Source organism: Peromyscus maniculatus, chromosome 1, assembly GCF_049852395.1.
Source record: "Peromyscus maniculatus bairdii isolate BWxNUB_F1_BW_parent chromosome 1, HU_Pman_BW_mat_3.1, whole genome shotgun sequence".
NCBI lineage: Eukaryota > Metazoa > Chordata > Mammalia > Rodentia > Cricetidae > Peromyscus > Peromyscus maniculatus.
The window spans coordinates 52,214,992-52,236,181 of NC_134852.1; the positions used below are offsets into that span (position 1 = coordinate 52,214,992).

The following is a 21,190-nucleotide window of genomic DNA, read 5'->3' on the forward strand; positions in this document are numbered from 1 at the left end:
CAGTGTTGAGACTAAAGATATGCATCACCATGTCTGGATTATCACCATTTTTAATTGAAAATTCATACAATTTTCAAATTGAAAATTCATATTTTTCAGCATTTGGGAGGGAGAGACTGGCAAATATCTGAGTTTGAGGCCAGCCTGGACAACAGAGCATGTTCCGGGATGGCCAGGGCTACATAGAGAAACCCTGTCTTAAAAAACAAAACAAAACAAAAATAAAAACAAAAAAGAAAAAGAAAGAAAATTCCTGTTATATACTTACCTGGCAGGGGAGATTCCATGATCATGGAGGTGGTTTTCCCAGGATGAGGCTCAGCCACTGCACTCAGGGTGGGCTGGTGCGGCTATCTTCCCAAATTTAGGAAACTCGATGGCATGATTCATGGCAGTGGGAAGCTGCATTCTCACTCTCCCTTAAAAAACGAAACAAAAAAGAAAGACAATTCAGATTCTGATCACAGATTCTGCTTCCCCACCTCCCCTCAAATCATCCCCAATCACCATTTTATATGGAGGGAAACCAAGGCATGAAAAGGCAACATGTCTTAAATCACAGCTAAAAGCCACCGGAGCTGGAGAGGTGGCTCAGCAGTTAAGAGCATGCTGCTTTCCCAGAGGTCTTGGGTTCGAAGCCCAGCATGTATAGTGGCTTACAACTGTGCTTCACTGCACTCATGTCAATATGTGTAATGAAAAATAGTCTCTAAACAATGACAATTAGCCGGGTGGTGGTGGCACATGCCTTTAATCCCAGCACTCAGGAGGCAGAGGCAGGAAGATCTCTGTGAGTTCAAGGCCAGCCTGGGCTATGGAGTGAGTTCTAGGACAGCCAGGGTTACACAGAGAAACCCTGTCTCAAAACCAAAGAGGGAAACAAACCAAACAAATAAACAGAATCGATTCAAGCTGAAATGTGCACCCGGGAGCCTGACAGAAAAACTCACACCCTAATAGCACTTGGGAGGCTGAGGCAGCAGGATGGCTAAGTGTGAAACGAGTCTGAGCCATTGTGAATTCCAAACAGCCTGGGCTACAGACCTGCTTGAAAAAACAACAACAACAACAACCAAGTCCTGCACATCCAAAGGTCTTGGAATACAAGCCCTGATTCTTATGTGGGCACAACACCCCCCACCCCACCCACACACACAAAGCCTTCTTGCTTTAGTGATCCATCATGATTAATAAATATCAATTTTGGAAAAATGAAATGTCAATTTTGATACCAAGCACCATAAAGTTATGTGTAGATTATACTAAAACTGTGATTTCTTTGTGGAGATAAATAGATTTTATATAGTAAGATTTATATGTCAGAATTTTTTTGAGACAAGGTCTTACCATGTAACCCTGTCTGGCCTGGAACTCTCTATGTAGACCAGGCTGGCCTTGAACTCACAGAGATCTTCCTGGTTTTGCCTCCTGAGTGCTGGGATTAAAGGTGTGCACCACCATGCCCAGCTCAACATTGGTTTGTTTATTTGTTTGTTTTTTTGCATTTGGCTCAAGTTAGACCCATCCTAAGTATTCGAGACTCAGGGACTGACCCTCTGCTAATATGCTAATTCATGTCAAAATGCTGTATTACATCTTGATACAAAATACACAAAGCTTGGGTTGGAGAGATGGCTCAGAGGTTAAGAGCACCGACTGCTCTTCCGGAGGTCCTGAGTTCAATTCCCAGCACCCACATGGTGGCTCACAACCATCTGTAATGAGACCCTCTTCTGTGTACATAATGAATAAATAAATCTTAAAAAAAAAATACACAAAGCTGTCCAGGCCTGGTGCCACATGCCTGAGATTCCAGGAAGACCCCATCTCAAAAGAGCAAGAACTAGGGCTATGGTTCAGCTGTAAAGAAGTGGCCTAGAATTCACTCGTGAGGAGGGGCTGGGGATGTGGCTCAGCAGTAGATCATTTGCCTGGCACGTGTGAGGCCCTGGGCATTGCCATCATTAAGAGGGACACAGAGAAAGGGAGGGAGGGAGGTTTCTAGAACAAACAAAGTTCCCTGCTCATGTTGACTTCAGCTACCCATAAGTATGAAAAACGAATGCCTCTTGCTGGAAAGCACAGTATACATGCACACATACACACACATGCATGTACACACGCACAGGCACACATGCACATGTGCATACATGCATGCACACAAGCTACTCTCAAGGATGCTTGATGTGGCAAGCTAAGTCCTCACAGGACATACTGTGTTTCGAGCTGCTTGGCTCAGGGACTTGGGCAGGCCATGTGCAACAGTGCTCGCATGGAAGTCCGAGGACACCTTGCGGGAGTCAGTCAGTTCTTGCCTTCCACCATTTAGGTCCCCAGGGCTCAAACTCAGGGAGTCAGGCTCAACAGCCCGTATCTTTACCCCGGTGAGCCATCTTGCAGCCTCTCCCCTGATTTTTAAATAATGGAATCCAGCTGTCTTCCCACGCAGCTGGTACTCTCTGACTGAGTGCTGCCCTTTTCCCTAGGCAGGCTGTGCTGACCACAGCTGCCTTGTTCTCCAGGCCTGGCCTTCTTTTTCTGCTGATGCATACAGACCTACTTCATTCACCGCTGACAGCCCTGCTGGCTGCTGGCTGCTGAGGATCCAGTGCCAGGAAGCCTGGGAGCCCAGATACAGACGCAGGTCAGAGATGAGGCCAGGCACCAGGATCCAGCTCTGCTGTGCTCTCTCCAAGCTCCCTGGATTCTGATCGAGGGAAAATTGAACCCTTCCCTAGAATCCCAATGTCTCCTGGTGAGGCCACCCCAGTTCCCAGTCCCCTGAAATGCCTGTTCATGTTCTGATGGGACCACTCATCACTTTGTAAAACACAAGCCTAAATGTGTGCCCATAATTCAGACCATCTGGGCACATGACCAGTTTTAAGATGGTGTGTGTGTGTGTGTGTGTGTGTGTGTGTGTGTGTCCATGTATGCTGATTCTTTGAGACGTAGTCTCACAATGTAGCTCAATCTCTTCTTGAACTTGAAATCCTCCTGCCTCGGCCTCCAAAGAACTGAGGTTACAGGCTTGCATCCTTCTGCCCAGATTTCAAGATGACATATCTGAAGGACTCCAAACACACCCCAAGACCATGGTGAAGACACCTGAAGCTGAGCCAGGCTTGCAGCTGTAGCCACAGCTGGATCTACACCTGAAACCATGGCCATGACTCATCCATCGTTTGTACAAGTGACTATGCAGGAACCCTGGCTGATTTGGTATCAACAACCATGTCCCAAACCAAGCCAAACAGCCTGAATAGTAAGAGGGATAATGTAAGCCTGTAAAAAGTCACCTAGGTCAGGAGGCACAGACAGGTGGATCTCTGAGTTCAAGGCCAGCCTGGTCTACAGAGTGAGTTCTAGAATAACCAGGGCCACACAGAGAAACCCTGTCTGGAAAACAAACAAGCAAGCAAACAGAAAAAGAGGAGAAAAAGAAGCTCCATGAGTTCTGGTCAGCTTGTGCCATCAACTGAAGGGTTTAGTTGTGCATTTGTGTGTTCACACATTCATGCACATGTGTGTGTAGGCCACAGAATAACATAGGTGTCTTTCTCAATCACTATTCACCTTCTTTTTTTGAGTCAGGGTCTCTCTCTGAACCTGAAGTTCACCAAGTAGCTAGACTATCTGCCAGTGAGCCCCTGGGATCGTCTTTGTCTCTCCCTTCTGGCCCTAGGCCTACAAGTGCATGCCACCACACCGGGCTTGACGTGGACACTGAAACGGAACTTAGGTCCTCATACTGCCGCAACAGTCACTTCGCTGACTGAGCCACTTTCCCAGGCCTATGATGCACTTGCGTCTGTTCTCCTGTTTTGTTTCTTGGAGTCAGGGGCTCACTGTGTAGTGAGATTTCCTGGAACTCACTCTGTAGACCAGGCTGGTCTTGAACTCACAGAGATCCACCTTCCTCTGCCTTCTGAGTGCTGGGATTAAAGGTGTGAGCCACCACACCAGCTAATTGATATTTGTTTTATTTTATGTACATGGATGCTTTGTTTGCATGTATAGTGGTGTCCCACAGCCATACATTGCCCATGGAGGCCACCATGTGGGTGCTGGGAAACAAATCCTGATCCTCTAGAAGAGTAGTCAGTGCTGGACAACTGGACCATCTCTCAGGCCCTGTGCTTGAGTTTTAACATCAAATGACTTAGTGAATTCCAGGCTAGCGTGAGTTCCATGAGACCCTGTCTCAAGAGAAGAAAAAGTTAAAAAAACAAATGAAAGAAGAGAAGAAACGAAGATAAAGACCTTGGAGCAGATGGCCTGGGTTCAAATTCCTGTGTGGTCACTCATTACTATGTGACTATGTGACCTTGGATCACCGCTCTGGACCTTAGCTTTCTTTTTTATTTCTTTCTCTACTTATTTATTCTTTTGTTTTATGGTGCTAAGAATGGAAACAAATGGACTCAGACTCATGCATGCTAGAAGAAAACAGGCTGGGCCTGAGCTGGGCTGCTCTATGTTCAGCTAAGTATCAGCTGGCAGACTGTGCACCATGCTTAGAATGATTCCATATTCTAAAGCAACAGCCTTGGCTTGAGTTACTCCATTTTGGATGTAAGTGCCAAGAAAGAATGACTCCGAATCTTGTTTGCACAAGTAAACAACTATCACCTGCCCACACAGCAGGAGGCTGCTCACACAATAGGAGGCACACACTGATAAATAATTTATGCTGATAAATAATGACACTTGAAAATATACCACATTAACTCAAAAACAGCATACGTGTGAGTTTATCAACCCAGACCAGACCAGATGGAACTCCCTTACCTGGGACTAGAAGAGGTGCACCCCAAGACCAAAACCTGACGAGTGACCTGGTCACCTGACACAGGCCACATTCAGGAAAATTGCCCCAGAGAGGGGCATGTGCCTCTGTCTCCAGCCTGAGTGCGGTTCCTCCTGACATGACACTCAGCCCACTGCAAACCAACCCTTTAACCTGACAGCCCTGAGCCTGAGCGGCTCTGCATGTGTGGGCGCGAAGACTTCTCTGATCCCTTCAGAAACTTCCTCTGGACCCGGGCCAGCGCTCTGTCTCCGGCCTTTGAGCATCTTCTCTGAACTCTACGGTCCTTGAACTCTCAGCCATTCTGTAGCCTGCGTATATGAAAATCATTAGATGAAGTGTTGATGTGTGGTCTGAGAGTTAACACTAGTCATTGAGATTGGAGTAAAACCCCGTCTCGGGGGCTGTGAGGCACAGCTCGGCTGGCAGAAAGCTTGCCTAGCGTGTGTGGAGCCCTGGCTGGGCTCCATTCCCAGTACTGTGTGAACTGGGTATGGTGGTGCACACCTGTAATCCCGGCACTCGGAGGTAGAGGCAGAAGGATAAGTTCGAGGTCACTCTTGGCTCTCTAGCAAGTTCAAGGGAGGAAAAATGAATGGCCAGGTATCAATGGAAATCAGGACTGTGCAACAAATTACAGCCAAACAAATCAATGGAGTCTGTGGATTTATTGGTCAGTCAATAAATCCTGACACTGTGGGAAGACGCAAACCTGTCCATCTATGTTAATTTTTTCTTTAGTTTTCACATTTTCATGTATGCGTGTCTGTGTGTGTGTGTCTGTGTGTGTGTGCATGTGAGCGTGCTCCTGCAAGGTGAGAATGCAGAGGTGGCACATGCCATGTGTGCATGTGGAGGTCAGAAGACAAACTGCAGAAAATGGTTCTCCCTTTCCACCATGCAGGGTCTGGGCATCCAAGTCAGGCTTGCAAACTTGGCAGCGAGCACCTTTACCTGCTGAGCCATCTGGCCAGTCCTCATCGATGCTCCTAATAGAACACACTCGTGACACCAGGCAAACACTCTACCTACTGAGCCACAAAGACCTCAGCGTCTTTACTGAGGAATCAAAATGATAACAAGTCGGGGGGGGGGGGGGGGAGTGGCAAATGCCTTTAATCCCAGCACTCAGGAGGCAGAGGCCAGCCTGGTCTACAGAGTGAGTAGACCCAAGACAGCCTGGGCTACACAGAGAAACCGTGTCTCAAGGGGGGAAAATTATATATATATATATATGAAGACATAACTCTAGGGCTGTAGTGAGGATTAAATGGCTAATATGAAGAGAGTCACCAAGATCTCCAAAGACTTAACTGTCTCAGGATCCCAGCCCCACAACACCCATCCTCTACCCCTCCTCGAACACTCTATCAGTGGCAGCTGGGTGACTGTAGGTGACTGTAGGATGCAGTTGTGACTGTCCACACTCATGCACCGATACCCTGTCACTGCGATGGCTGAAGGTCACACTCACAGACGGCAGCTTGTGTGACAGGTTCAAACAGAGACTGGTGATGTGAGATGTCCTGATCAGTGTACCTCCCCATGCATCCCTGTCATGCTGAATCGACCTGAGCCATTTCCCTTAGACTGGCCTCTAGGCTAAGCCCTGCGTTAAACTTGAACTCATTATATGCCACAGACTGGCCTCAGTCCCGCAAAGGCCGGATTACAGGCACATGTACCACACCTGGTGGCATCTCACCTACAGTCCCCACGTTCCATAGCCTACATGCTTTGAGGACAGATGTGGTGCCTGGATTTGCCATGCTGCACTTTACACGATCCTACAGATCTGCACACCTGTCTCCCAGGACCTCAGTGTCAGTGTCCACCCTGCAGACTTCCAGGGAAGGGCTAGAGGCTTCTGAGGAGGGTGATGCTTGGAGCCACATTCCTTAATTCCAAAGGCCTATTTTATATCACCCTACCTGGGGTAGGACAGCCTATAGGTATGGGACAGGATGGCTGGGTCATTGAAAAGGGCAACCTAAGGTATATGTTCTTTTCTTGTCACTGTAACAAACTTCTGACAGAAACATCTTCAGAAAGGGAAGGCTCATGTGAACTCACAGTGTGGGGACACAGGCCATTATGCCAGGAAGGGCGTGGAAGCTGGTGCATCTTGGGCTGTGGTATCAGGAGTGAGTGGAACAGCTTGTTCACATCCTCATGAATCAGGAAGCAGAGATCTCAGGCAGGAGACAGAATGAGTATCACCTTCCAGGTTCACCCCCAGCTAGGGCTGGAGAGATGAGTCCGTGGTTAAGAGCACCAGCTGCTCTTGCAGAGGACTGGGGTTTGGTTTCACGCACCCACATGGTGGTTTACAACCATCCCTAACTCCAGTTCCAGGAGATCTGTTCCCCCTTTCTGAGCTCTGCAGGTACCGTGCACACATGGGATGCATATACATACATATAGGCAAGACACTCACATAAAATAAATGAATACATCTAATAAAAAAATTTTAAAAAGTTTACCCCCATTTACTCACTTCTGCTAGTTAGGTCATGGTTCTAAAATGGCATTGCAACTGGTGACAACATGTTCAAACACATATCTGCCCATGGGGACATTGCATATTCAACTTGTACAAGAGAGCTCTAGGGTCTGGATTCAGTTCCTAGGAACTAGGGTGCAGATTCCCAGATCTTATGGTTAAAGCCTTGTTGGTTCTAGGGCCAGAAACTCTGAGTTTTGCTCTCTGGACTCTAGAACACTTAGGGTCTAGGTTCCGGGCCATGACGGGGTACTTTTGACCCTGGGATAGTGACATGTAGGGGCTGGGAATCAAAACAACTCCTCAAATAAAGGTGTGTGTTTCTGGCTTGGCAGACTGTCCATTCTAGCAGGTGAGAATTCTGGGTCAAATATTCTGAATCCAGGATCAGTGAAACAGATCAGAGGGTAAAGGTGCCTGCCACCAAGCCTAACGACTTGAGTTTGATCCCTGGAACCCACGTGGAAGTAGAGAACTGACTCCCAAAAGTTGTCCTCTGATATCTCATCATGTGCCATGACACACACAGGCTGCCACCACCCCATATGCTGGTTATGGTGGGGCACACCCTTAATCCCAGCACCCAGAAGGCAGGTGCAGGCAGAGTCCAGTAAGTTTGAGGCCAGCCTGGTCTACAAAGTGAGCTCTAGGCCAGCCAGGGCTACATAGTAAGACCCTGATGGGTGATGTTGCTCTGTATGCTGTGGATGTGTTGCTCTGATTGATTGATAAGTAAAGCACTGATTGTCCAGTAGCCAGGCAGGAAGTATAGTATAGGCAGGATAAACAGAGAAGAGAATTCTGGGAAGTGGAAGACTGAGTCAGGAGAGGTTGCCAGCCACTGCCACTATGAGAAGTAAGATGTAAAGGGTAAGCCACAAACCACGTGGCAACTTATAGATTAATAGAAATGGGTTAATTTAAGGTATAAGAACTAGATAACAAGAAGCCTGCCATGGCAAAGTCTCTGTGTGTTCACTTGGGTCTGAGTGGCTGCAGCCCCCAGTGGGACTGGAGAAAACTCCAGCTACAAGACCCTGTCTCAAAACAAATATTTATAATTAAAACACACACACACACACACACACACACACACACACACACACACACACACACAAAAATCCTGAGTTCCACAGCCAGACTAAGTTTTTTACTCCCAGAGGAGAGCGTGATTTCTTTTTTTTAATTGACTGATTATTATTTATTACATCTTTATTTTTGTGCATGATGTGTACATGCGTGTGAATCCAGAATACACATGTCACAGAACACACATAATGCGTATATGGAGCTCAGAGGCCAACGCTGGGTGTCGAGCCTTACCTCCCACCTTTTGTGTTCAGACACAGTCTCTCCTTTGGGTGTTTGCCCCTGTGCACACAGCTGGCCTGTGACTTCCAGGCTTCCTCCCATCTCTGTGTCCCGTCCTGTTGTAAGAACACTGGGACTACAGATGTGAATTATAGATGTGTGCTACCACACATGACTTTCCTGTGGGTTCTGGGGTTGGAACTTAGGTCCTCACACTTGCAAGTGCCTTACCCACTGAGCCATCTCCCAAGCCTGGGAATCTTGGTTTCTCAGGACATAACATTCTTACCTCTGATATCTTCCAAAGAACTGTTGGTTAAAACCACAAATGGCTGCCCCAAGTACTTACAGGCAGTGTAGTCCTGGGAGCTCAGCAGGGCTTCCCTCAGTCCCTGAACTTACCTGGGGATCCAAGTAAATTTGATAACACTGACTCCCCAGAGCTCCAACTTGACAAACCTCACCCCCCTTCCCACCCCCACTCCCACTTCCCCCACCCTCTCCTCCCAACCTCCCCATCCTCCACCCCCATCCTCTCAACATGTGTTGTGACTGGGAGAATCCACAGAACCTGGATGCTGTGGAGAGACCCACCTCCACAGCCCCTGGGACCTATAGGGTGCTGGCTTTTCCATCAGCACACAGACGCCACCTGGTGGGACTGTGTGATAACTGCAATGGGGGGGGTCCCATAGCCGCCCCCTCCAGCTGCCCAGAGGAGAAACTAAGGACAGATACAGCGCTGGATGTTGACTATAGCTGCTTGGTCAGTTCTTCTTCAGTGTGTCCAGATACTGCCGGCAAGATGCTACCCCTGGGAACAGGAGAGAGACTGCCCAGTGGTTAAATGTTTGCCTCACAACTTGAGGACCACTAAAAAATGCCAAGTGGGTATGATGGCCCACCTGTAATTCCAGCCCCAGAAGAGCAAGACAGGGGCTCTCCAGGAAAAGCAAGTTAGTGAGACTAGCCATAGACTAGCTCTGGGTTTGACTGAGAGGTCCAGCCTCAGGATATCCCCAACATCGACCTCAGGCTGTCACATGCATACGCACACAGGTACACTCCCCACATGTCTAACACCTGCAGTCATGCACATACACACATACACACCACACTCATACATGAAATGGGAGGAAGGAAAGATTCCATTACTACCATCATCCTGTACCACTCTCCCAATCACCGGCTCCCCAGCCTGCTCTGCCTGCGTCTATGACATCCCGAGGTCACCTATACCATGAGTTGTTGGCACTGAGCCCCTACTTCCAAGATGTCATGACTGATATGGAACTCAACATACCCTCTCTAGGAACTCAACTCTGCTCCATGCTCAATATCTACTGTGAAACCTGCCAATTACTGGGTGAGCAAGGCTTTTCCTGGTGGATGCCCTTGACGTAAGTGCCCGGGGCCTCCATCCAACCACTTGGATGTTCATCTGGAGAAGCTGGCTCCACACCTGCCTGGGCTCAGCTCATGGTCCACCTTAGTGTACCATGCACAAAGTAGCCCCCAGGACCTTCTGGTTCCCCCCGGTGCCAGCCTCAAACCCACTATTATGGCCTAGACCCTCCACATTTACCCAACCTGAAGTGCCAGCTCTACTCTGAAATCCAGCTCATACCTATCATCATACCTGCCTTTGTTATGTACCAAAGGCAGAAGGGCTGTGGATTCAAGCCCAGCCTGGACTGCAGAGCAAGACCTTGTTTCAAAACAAAACAAAATGAGTAAATACAAAATGTTTCTTCCAGCTCTTGCTCTCCCTGTTCCCAGCCCTTCACCACTTCAGAGACTCAGAGCCTATTCCTTATCTGCCTCAGCCATCCCAGAGACCTGTCCATGCACTGGTGCATGATTAACCACCTGCTCTTTTTTATATACAGAAAACAATCGATGTGCATTTATTGAATATGCATTGTAAGGGCTCAAGTAGACTTAATTTTTAAAAATGACATTACAGCCTAGAAATCAAGGAAAGGACAGACACAAAAGAGAGGCTGGACAGCTTGCATCACGGCTCTTGGCTGGAGACCTGCTTTGAATAGGTTCCTTATAGGTCCTTCTTAGATGCTGCGGGGGGGGGGGGGTGTGGTGATAATCTAATTGTATTGAAATATTATTTTGATTTGTACTGAAATATTAATTTGATTGTATGTTAATAAATAAAGTTGTCTGGGGGTCAGAGCTATTAGAGCCATAGCAAGAGTGTGGCGGTGGTGGCACACGCCTTTAATCCCATAGATATCTGTGTGTTCAGGGTCAGAGCTATTAGAGCCATAGCAAGAGTGTGGCGGTGGCAGCACACGCCTTTAATCCCATAAGATCTCTGTGCGTTCAGGGATACAGCCAGCATTGGAGACATATGCCTTTAAGACCTAGGGGGCTGTACATTCAGACAGTGACGAGGCAGTCATGTGTTTGGGTTTACAACCAATGAGAAGGCAGAACAACATACTTTAAAAATACGAACCGACAGGAGGTAGGTCTCTTTTGGCGAAGCTGGGACAGCAGGAGGAAGGGTGAGATTTTAGCTCTGAGCTCTGACCTCTCGGCTTTCTCTTTTACATTGTTTCTGTGTTTCTTATTTAATAAGACGGTTGGTTACATCTACATCTGGCGCCCAACGTGACAAGAATCCATTAAAAACTGCTTGGCTTGGCGGCAGGTCCGCTTTCCCGCAAGGGCGGCAGGCGGCCCGCGGCGGCGGCGGCGGCAGCGGCGGCACACGGCGGCCGGCGGCGATCGGCTTGTTAGTCCAAGCTGCTGGCGTCCTAGTCCAGGTAGCAACTTCTAGCCCGGGCCTAGGTCTGTGAGCAGCTTGCCTAAAGCCGGTGCTACAAACAACTCAGACCTGCCCTGCCAGTAAAGCCAACGCACGTGGTCGGAGCTTAAGGAAGCCAGACCCAAGCCTTGACTCGGCACAAGAGGGAACACGTGGCTGCATTTAAGCTTTAGCCGGCTACGCTTTCTTGTGCGTTCTCTCTTTTCTCTCTCCCTCTCTCTCTCTCTCTCTCTCTCTCTCTCTCTCTCTCTCTCTCTCTCTGGATTTACACCTGGGACACTAGGTGGCTGCTTTGAAAATCCCCTCGGATTTCTACTGTTCTACGCAGATTTGGTAAGTCATAATATATCAGATATTTTAAAGGAAACTATCTAAAAGAGAATTTTTTTCCACATTAAAAAACAAATGGGTTTTATGTGTGCATTGGAAGAAAATTGGTTTTTGTTCGAAATTTTAGGCAGTCTGGCAATGGAACAACTATATAATATTAGTATTGGTGGAATTATGCACCTCATCACTATAATAATCCACATTTTAATATTTAAAAAGATAGTCCATTTAAGTGCCAGGATAACAGCGTTAGAAGAACTTGTTAAACCTGTAAAAATTCAGACAGAAGAAATTAACAGTGAAGTTGTTTCAAGTCGGGATCATAAGGTTGCAGAAAGAAAGCCTGTTTTCACACAGTCACCCTTAATTTATCCTGTAACCGTACAGCAGATGCCTGATCAAATGGCTACACAAAATACTTGGGCTCCAATTGAAATGTTGGATTTAAAAAGGTTTAAGGAGGCAATAGTATCTTATGGCATGCATTCCCCATATGTAAAGCAAATGTTAAACACTTGGTCAACATATAATAGGATAGTACCACAGGACTGGCGGGACCTCGCACAAGGTGTTCTGGAACCCAGCCAGAGACTTCAATTTCTGACTTGGTTTAAGGAGGAGGCTAAAAACATAGAAAAACAGTGGAGGGATAAAGGAGTACAAGTTTGCCAGGATCAGCTTATGGGCGAAGGCCAATATGCTTCAGCACAAGCACAATGTTTATATGATGTCCAAACCCTAATTTTATGTCGAACGGCAGCCTTGAATGCATGGGACAAAGTTGAGGAACCAGGAAAAAAATCTGAGTCATTTACAAAGGTGAAGCAAGGCCCAAAAGAGTCTTTTACAGATTTTTTACAAAGACTGGCTTCAGCAGTAAAGAGAACGGTCTCGGATTCAGAAGCTGGTAAGGCAATAATTGAATCTTTGGCCTTTGAGAATTCGAATGCAGCATGCAAAAGAATAATCAGGCCATTAAGGGCAAGATCTGCACCTATGGAAGATTGGATTAGAGAAACAATTAATGTTGAAGCTGATGAGCATGATGATACATGGGTAGGAGAAGTAATTTCAAAAGGTTTGAGGAGTGTTAGATGTTTTGGATGTGGAAAGCAAGGACATTTGAAAAGGGACTGTAGACAGGTCATTTCCAGAAACAATGTTTCTTCAAGGAACAATGGCAACAGAATGCCCCTTCCTTCTGGAGTATGCAGAAGGTGTGGTAAGGGAAAACACTGGACCAACGAATGTAGATCAACAAAGGACAGACAGGGTAATCCTTTGCCTCAGTCTTCGGGAAACTCCCAGAGGGGCCTCAGGCAGGCCCCCAGTGCAAATCCAGTTCAAACCTTTCCGGCAGCCATAGAGGAAATGCCTGCTCTGGAGAGCGATTAAATAACCAAATGCCTATTGGAATAAATCATGCTGGTCAGAATGATGAAACAGAGAGAATAGAAAATTCAGGAGAAAACATAAAGAAAATTTTTTGGCAAACTTCTATTAATGAACAAAGACCAAAATTAACGATAAAAATAAATGGTGTTTTGTTGTCTGGTCTGGTAGACACAGGTGCGGACGTTACCATAATTGCACCAGAATTTTGGCATCCAACTTGGCCTCTTCAGGAGGTAAACGTTCAACTGTTAGGAATTGGGACATTATCTCAGGTGAAACAGAGTGCAAGATGGCTCGAATGTATAGGTCCAGAAGGACAGAGAGGAAAATTAAAACCATATGTGGCTAACATAACTATGAACCTGTGGGGTCGAGACTTGTTGCAACAATGGAATACTCAGATTAACATCCCTCCAATCTCAGAAACAAATCATAAACTAGCACATGTTACTGAGAGAAATATTAGAAGATATTGTTCTAATGAGTGGTCACCAGCCATCCATATTATACAAGAACAGGGCACAATAACTGATGATCTTCCAAAGACACCAACAGCTCTACCTTTAAAATGGTTAACAGACAAGCCTGTATGGGTCCAGCAATGGCCTTTAACAACAGAGAAACTCCAGGCTTTAGAAGAGCTGGTAGAAGAACAGTTAAATGCTCAGCATATTGAAGAATCAACCAGCCCTTGGAATTCTCCTGTATTTGTTATTAAAAAGAAATCTGGTAAATGGAGAATGGTAACAGACCTTAGGGCAATTAACAAAGTAATTCAGCCAATGGGTTCTCTACAATCTGGGATGCCTTTGCCTACTCTGTTACCAAAAGGATGGCCTCTCATAGTTATTGATTTAAAAGACTGTTTCTTTTCAATACCCTTACAAGAAAAAGACAGAGAAAGATTTGCTTTTACAGTGCCTACTTATAATAATTCTCAACCGGTTAAAAGATTTCAATGGAGGGTCCTCCCACAGGGAATGTTGAATAGCCCAACTCTGTGCCAATATTTTGTACAACAGCCATTGGAAGTGATACGTAAAAAATTTCCTAAATCTATAATTTATCATTATATGGACGATATTTTACTAGCTGACTCAAATGCAGATACTTTAGAAATAATGTTTGAAGAAGTAAAGAAAATTTTGCCTCACTGGGGATTACAAATTGCTCCTGAAAAGATACAAAGAGGAGATTCTATTAATTATTTAGGATATAAAATAGAGCTACAAAAAATTAGACCCCAAAAGGTGCAAATTCGGAGAGATAGACTACAGACTCTTAATGACTTTCAAAGATTATTTGGAGATATTTCTCATCTACGAACTATTGTTGGGGTAAAAAATGATGAACTGACTAATTTGTTCAAAACCTTAGAAGGTGACAAGGACTTAAATAGTCCAAGAGAATTATCACCTGAAGCTGAGAAAGAATTAGCCTTGGTAGAAAAGAAAGTGCATGAAGGACACGTGAATCGTATTGATCCAAAGCTGGATTGCATTTTGGTTATCTTACCTTCTAGGCGTTCTCCTACTGGAATATTAATGCAGAGGGAAGATATTATATTGGAATGGATATTTTTACCAAATAAACCAAATAAAAAATTAAAAACTTATGTGGAAAAAATCTCTGACTTGATTTACAAAGGAAAAATGAGACTTCGTCAATTAGCAGGCATAGACCCAGCAGAAATTGTCGTACCATTAACTAAGGAGGACATTGAAAAATTATGGACAGAAAGTGAACCTTGGCAAAGAGCTTGCAGTAATTTTTTGGGAGAAATTAACAGCAAATATCCCAAAAGCAATAGAATTGATCTTATAAAGAGAGCTGATTGGATCTTGCCTCGAATTGTACGGCAAAAACCCATATCTGGAGTTCGTACATTTTATACAGATGCCAACAAAGAAGGAAAGGCAGGTTACAAATCAGAAAATTTAAGTAAAGTGGTTCAAAGTCCGTATAATTCAGTTCAAAAATCAGAATTGTATGCTATTCTGTTGGTATTAATGGATTTTTCAGAACCTCTCAACATAGTAACTGACTCTCAGTATGCTGAAAGAGTGGTGTTACATATTGAGACTGCAGAATTTATCCCTGATGCTTCAGAATTAACTTCACTATTTATTCAATTACAAGATACAATCAGGAAAAGGAATCATCCTTTATATATAACTCACATTCGATCCCATACTGGTCTGCCAGGCCCTCTAGCACAAGGCAATGAAGAGATTGATAAATTATTGATAGGAAATGTGCTGGAGGCCTCAGAATTTCATAAAAAACATCACGTTAATAGTAAAGGTTTAAAAAAGGATTTTTCCATAACCTGGCAACAAGCCAAAGAAATAATAAAGAAATGTCCTACTTGTTCCTTCTACAATCAGACGCCATTACCAGCAGGATGTAACCCAAAGGGTACTCAGAGAAATGAAATCTGGCAGATGGACGTGTTTCACTTTGCAGAATTTGGAAAATTGAAATATGTACACCACACTATCGATACTTATTCAGGATTTCAATGGGCAACTGCTTTGAGTTCTGAAAAAGCTGATTCTGTAATCACTCATTTGCTAGAAGTTATGGCCATCATGGGTATACCTGCACAAATCAAAACTGACAATGCTCCATCATATGTCTCTGTTAAAATGAAACAGTTTTTTGCTTATTACAATATAAAGCATATTACAGGCATACCACATAATCCTACAGGTCAAGCAGTTATAGAAAGATCAAACAGAACTCTAAAGGATATGTTAAATAAACAGAAATGGGTAACAAAACCCCCCAGAAATAGACTGCATAATGCTCTTCTAACTTTGAATTTTCTGAATGCCAATGAGAAAGGAACAACAGCTGCAGAGAGACATTGGATAATAGAAAAAACTACAGAATTAAATCAGCCTATATACTTTAAGGATGTGCTGACCTCAGAATGGAAACCAGGGTATGTATTACATTGGGGACGTGGTTTTGCTTTTGTTTCTACAGGAGAAGATAAGCTGTGGGTACCATCAAAATTGATAAAGGTTCGATTTGAACAAGAGAGACCTCTTAATTAGAGGAGGTGATAGTTCATCAACCAGCATGAACATCCAATTTAAACTAACTTGTATCAATAAAACATGCCTTTTCATTTCATCAGATAATAACTTGCCAAAAAAGAACATCCCCAAAATTAGTCTTGGGGAAAGGTTTTTGTTTTTGTCTTTTAGGAGAATGAAGGTTAAGGAATCTGAAGAACACTGGACAAATGAGACAACTGAAGAAAAGGGACAAATCATCTATCCCAAGAAACAGAGTGAAACGGTGTATGGGTATATATTATCTAAAAAAATTTTTATGTCTTCCTAAATGTTTGTTTCTGCTTTTCTCTAAAGATTTAACACTATTGGTCTTCTAACAGTCCCAGTTCAATTAAAATTTAAAGCTGACTTTGGAGTTGGAGAATGGCTCTCTCCTTCTTTAAAATCAAGCATGTTGTTAAAAGGAAAATGCAAACTCCCTGTATCATGCCAGAATAAGAGCCATTTCTGCTATGGTACAGGACAAAAGCAAAATTAATTAAGGGACTATTCTATTACTAATCTCAACTCTTTGATTCTATTCTGATTCTTTAAACTTTTCTCAAAGTATAAATTTTATATCAAAATTTACAAGATTAATATATATATATACATTTTAAACTTTGTTAAGATATGAATGGTCACATAGAGTACTAACTAATTCTAGAAAAAAGGCTAGCTGCATATATATGTTTTTGTGTTCGAGTCTCTTATCAGTTTTCTGCAGGAAATCACGGCCAGGCCTAACATCAACTGAAGTCTCCAGAAAGAAGATGGGGCCCCACAACAACAACAATTCCACGTGGACAATAATAATATCATTAAGCTGACAAACATCATCCATAGATCAGCTTTGAACTACAAGGTGCTCAGAACAAATTTGAGATGACTAGCTGAGATGATCCAGTCTCAAAGACTACTTGAATAAGGACTTGAGATAAACCCTCAACTTTGGCATTATACACAGACTGGATAATGAAGGATATAGTTACCTCTCCTAGAATTTGACAATTAACCTAAAATTTTTCTTTCAGGATAAAGAAAACTTCGCCCATACCCAGCAGGAAGCAATTTTAAGAATACGACGCCCACATTCCCAAAGAGGTGGTGTGGGGCGGGTGGTTTTTTGGTCTTTTTAATGGGTTCTGGGTCTGGGATAATTTTCAGTATTTAGGGGGGTTGGTTACAAGTTATTGTCAAGGGTTAGGAAAAAGGCTAAGCAAAGGAGATTAGATTTAAGGTTCTTGTTTAAAAAAAAAAAAAAAAAAAAAAAAAAAAAAAAAAAAAAAAAAAAAAAAGAAAGAAAGAAAGAAAGAAAGAAAGAAGGAAAGAAAAAAAAAAAAAAAGAAAGAAAAGAGAAAGACAATTACTAGTTTTAAATACTTTACATTGGATTGAATTGTTTTATATTGTACACAAATTTGAAACTGATATTGTTAGAAAATGCTATATGTATATTTCTAATTGTATTTATTCCATCCATTTAACAATGTAATGCAAATTTCTGATCCTTGAATGCTATTATTATCAACTATTAGGATATAAAGAAATGAAAGTTAGTAGTTAGACATTACAATAGAACTTGTAGTCATATTAGATATGTTTTAAAAATTGAGCAGAGATGTTTTAGACAGGTCATCTTCAAACCCTTCAGAGATCTACAGAATATGGCATTTAAAATGTTTTAATAACTTAGAAAATTTTTCTTTTTTGAGACATGTCAGCTCCTGGCAGTACCAATCTACTTTAGAGAAAATATGGGCATTGAAGAAACTGCATATGGAGTCAACTTTCATTCTGGCAAAAGTTAGCCACTGGACAACAAAGTATCCTCGAATCAACAGGACAAAATGGACAGACAGATCACGAAACAAGGGACTACTGATTCTTGCCAAAACAAGTGTGGTTATGGCTTTATCAAAAGGCATCTTCTGAGGCCAGGACAATATGGCCCCATCCCTGAAGTGGCCTTCGCATCCGGAAAAGGTACGGTGCCCTTTTCTTCGAAGGCAGCTTAACAGGCAGAGGGCCGATGGATTCTGTTGTACAATGGAACAGCAGCTGAAAGCTCATGCCTCTCAAAAGTAGACTGGCATTTAATAGAGGGATGTGGAGAAGAAGGGGATGCTGAGATGAAGCCATATATACACAGCCAAGAAGAATGGACAGCTGAATTAAAAAACTGTCAACAATTTCCAGAATTTAAAATCCTGAATCATGACAGGACACTAGTGGAATTCAGGTGTTTCTGGTACGTGGACTGCTCTCACCCAATGTGAGGTTGAACTGTTGACCTTGTGTACATCCTACTTCACAAATGAGTCTGTCAGATACACTAAGCCTATAGGCTGAAGATGATGCCCCAACACTGCGGAGAAACCTCAGGTGACTGCCCAGGCAGCTGGCTGTTTCTGTCAACTCAAAAAATTTTTTGGAAGTTGCTTTCATGCACTTCCTGTTTTTATTTTTGTTAGCTAATATTATTCCCTTCATGGGTCTCTGAGGGAGTTGAAGATTAGTTAGTTATGGTTGAAGATTAGTTAGTTATAGTTGAAAATTAATTAGGATAGAAAGTACATTAGATACATCTTGGATTTACCAAAATAGGATAGAAAATGGAATTATTTTCTCTGATTCGTCAAATACCTGTTTAGGTATTTATTACTTGTATATATTGTATATAGTTATTGTACTTTTGTATATAGTTTTTCTTTTGTTAGTCATAACCTTTTGCTTTTTTTCTTTTTATTAAAATAGAAAAGGGGAAATGTGGTGATAATCTAATTGTATTGAAATATTATTTTGATTTGTACTGAAATATTAATTTGATTGTATGTTAATAAATAAAGTTGTCTGGGGGTCAGAGCTATTAGAGCCATAGCAAGAGTGTGGCGGTGGTGGCACACGCCTTTAATCCCATAGATATCTGTGTGTTCAGGGTCAGAGCTATTAGAGCCATAGCAAGAGTGTGGCGGTGGCAGCACACGCCTTTAATCCCATAAGATCTCTGTGCGTTCAGGGATACAGCCAGCATTGGAGACATATGCCTTTAAGACCTAGGGGGCTGTACATTCAGACAGTGACGAGGCAGTCATGTGTTTGGGTTTACAACCAATGAGAAGGCAGAACAACATACTTTAAAAATACGAACCGACAGGAGGTAGGTCTCTTTTGGCGAAGCTGGGACAGCAGGAGGAAGGGTGAGATTTTAGCTCTGAGCTCTGACCTCTCGGCTTTCTCTTTTACATTGTTTCTGTGTTTCTTATTTAATAAGACGGTTGGTTACATCTACAGGGGGGGGTGTTTCTGGGGCTCAGGAGCATGTGTGTTTAAAGGGCTATTGACATTGGGTTCTCCTAGCAGGCTCTGTATAGACAGCAAGGTGGTCCTGATGTCATATAGTGGGGACCACTTACCCTTGGGGATGTCCAGGCAGATGTTGCCCTGGGTGTCCATGTTGTGGTGGTAACGGGGTGTGAGGAATTTCACTGTGGGTGTGTTGTAAGGGAGAGTTTATGCCTCAGGTTTTCATATACTGTGCCAGCTGCTCCATGGATGGTCACTCCCCATTTGAATATGTTGTCTGATTCAGGGAAGGCAGAAATACCTTTGTCACCAGACATCATGAGGGTCATCAGGTCCTACTGTAGCCTCCTGCCCACAGGGCTCCAGGTGGTGCCCCTGCTGGGCCAATGTGGTGATATATTGTGTACCCCAATAAACCTTACCTGGGGATCAGAGGACAGAGCCAGCCACTAAATTAGACATAGAGGTCAGGCAGTGGTGGCGCACACCTTTAATCCCATCGCTTGGGAGGCAGAGATTCATCTGGATCTCTGTGAGTTCAAGGCCACCCTGGGCTGCATGAGAAAAACAGAAGCAGGCAGTGGTGACACACACCTTAATCCCAGGAAGTAATATGGCAGGACACAGAAAGGTTTGTAAGGTGTGAGGAAACAGGAACTTGCTCTCTTGAGGCTGAGCATTTCGTAGAGGTAAGCTAGTGGCTGGCTGTTCTGCTTCTCTGATCTCTCAGCTGATATCTGGCTCTGAGCTTTTATTATAAGAGCTTTTAAGATTCATGTTACAGGCCCAGCTCCCTTGCGAACTGGTAGTGACAATGGTGTCATCTGGGTAGCAGTTTTGCAAGGCCATCCTGGGGATGCTGATACGGAGACAGGGTGTGGAGGTGAAAGGGCAAATGGTGGCCACCTGCTCTCTGCCTGCCTGAGGGTTCTGGCTTTGGTTCTGCCCGAGCTGAGCTCTCCATCCTTTGCCTCGGCTTTCTTTTTCTTCCCGGTCCTGTAACTCCTCTGACATACACCTCATCCCTCTCTTCTAACTCCCCCCCCCCCCGGTCCCCTTTGCACACTCATCAGGAACCTTTGCACTCTCCTAGTCAGGTTTCTGTCGCTGGGATGAAACACCAGGCCCCAAAAGCAAGATGGAGAGGAAAAGGTCCATTTGGCTCACACTTCCACATTGTAGTCCATCACCGAGAGAAGTCAGGACCGGAACCCAAACAGAGCAGAAACCCGGAGGCGGGAGCCGATGCAGAGGCCATGTGGGGTGCTGTTACCGGCTTGCTCCCATGGCTTGCTCAGCCTGCTTTCTTATGGAACCCAGGACACCAGCCCAGGGATGGCACCACCCGCAATGGGCTGAGCCCACCAATATCAACTGCTAATTAAGAAAATGTCCCACAGACTTGCCTACAGCCTGATCTTATGGAGGCATTTTCTTAACAGAGGCTCCCTCCTCTCTGATGACTTTAGCTTGTGTCAAGCTGCCATAAAACTAGCCAGGACACCCTCATCCCCCCAGACCTGTACATTCTTCCTTATTCCTAGATCCCCTCACCCCTAATGCGGGCAGAATGCATATGGTATCACCTGCTCTTCCAGCTGACCGGAAGCAGGGCATCTTGGCTCACTGTTGTGGAGGGACAGCCACCAAGCACAGCACTACCTGTGACCTGCTTCACCTCC

At 44.3% G+C, this 21,190-nt stretch overlaps 1 non-coding gene and 1 pseudogene across 1 annotated transcript; one reads left to right on the forward strand and one right to left on the reverse strand.

The window, feature by feature from the left end:
* The first annotated feature begins 260 nt into the window (after positions 1–260).
* LOC121827040 (U1 spliceosomal RNA) lies at positions 261–422 on the forward strand. The gene has a single exon (XR_006069184.1). It is a non-coding gene; the product is annotated as a U1 spliceosomal RNA (small nuclear RNA).
* Positions 423–10,641: 10,219 nt separating this feature from the next.
* On the reverse strand, positions 10,642–19,976 carry LOC121825633 (ubiquitin-conjugating enzyme E2 C-like; annotated as a pseudogene).
* Positions 19,977–21,190: the final 1,214 nt, after the last annotated feature.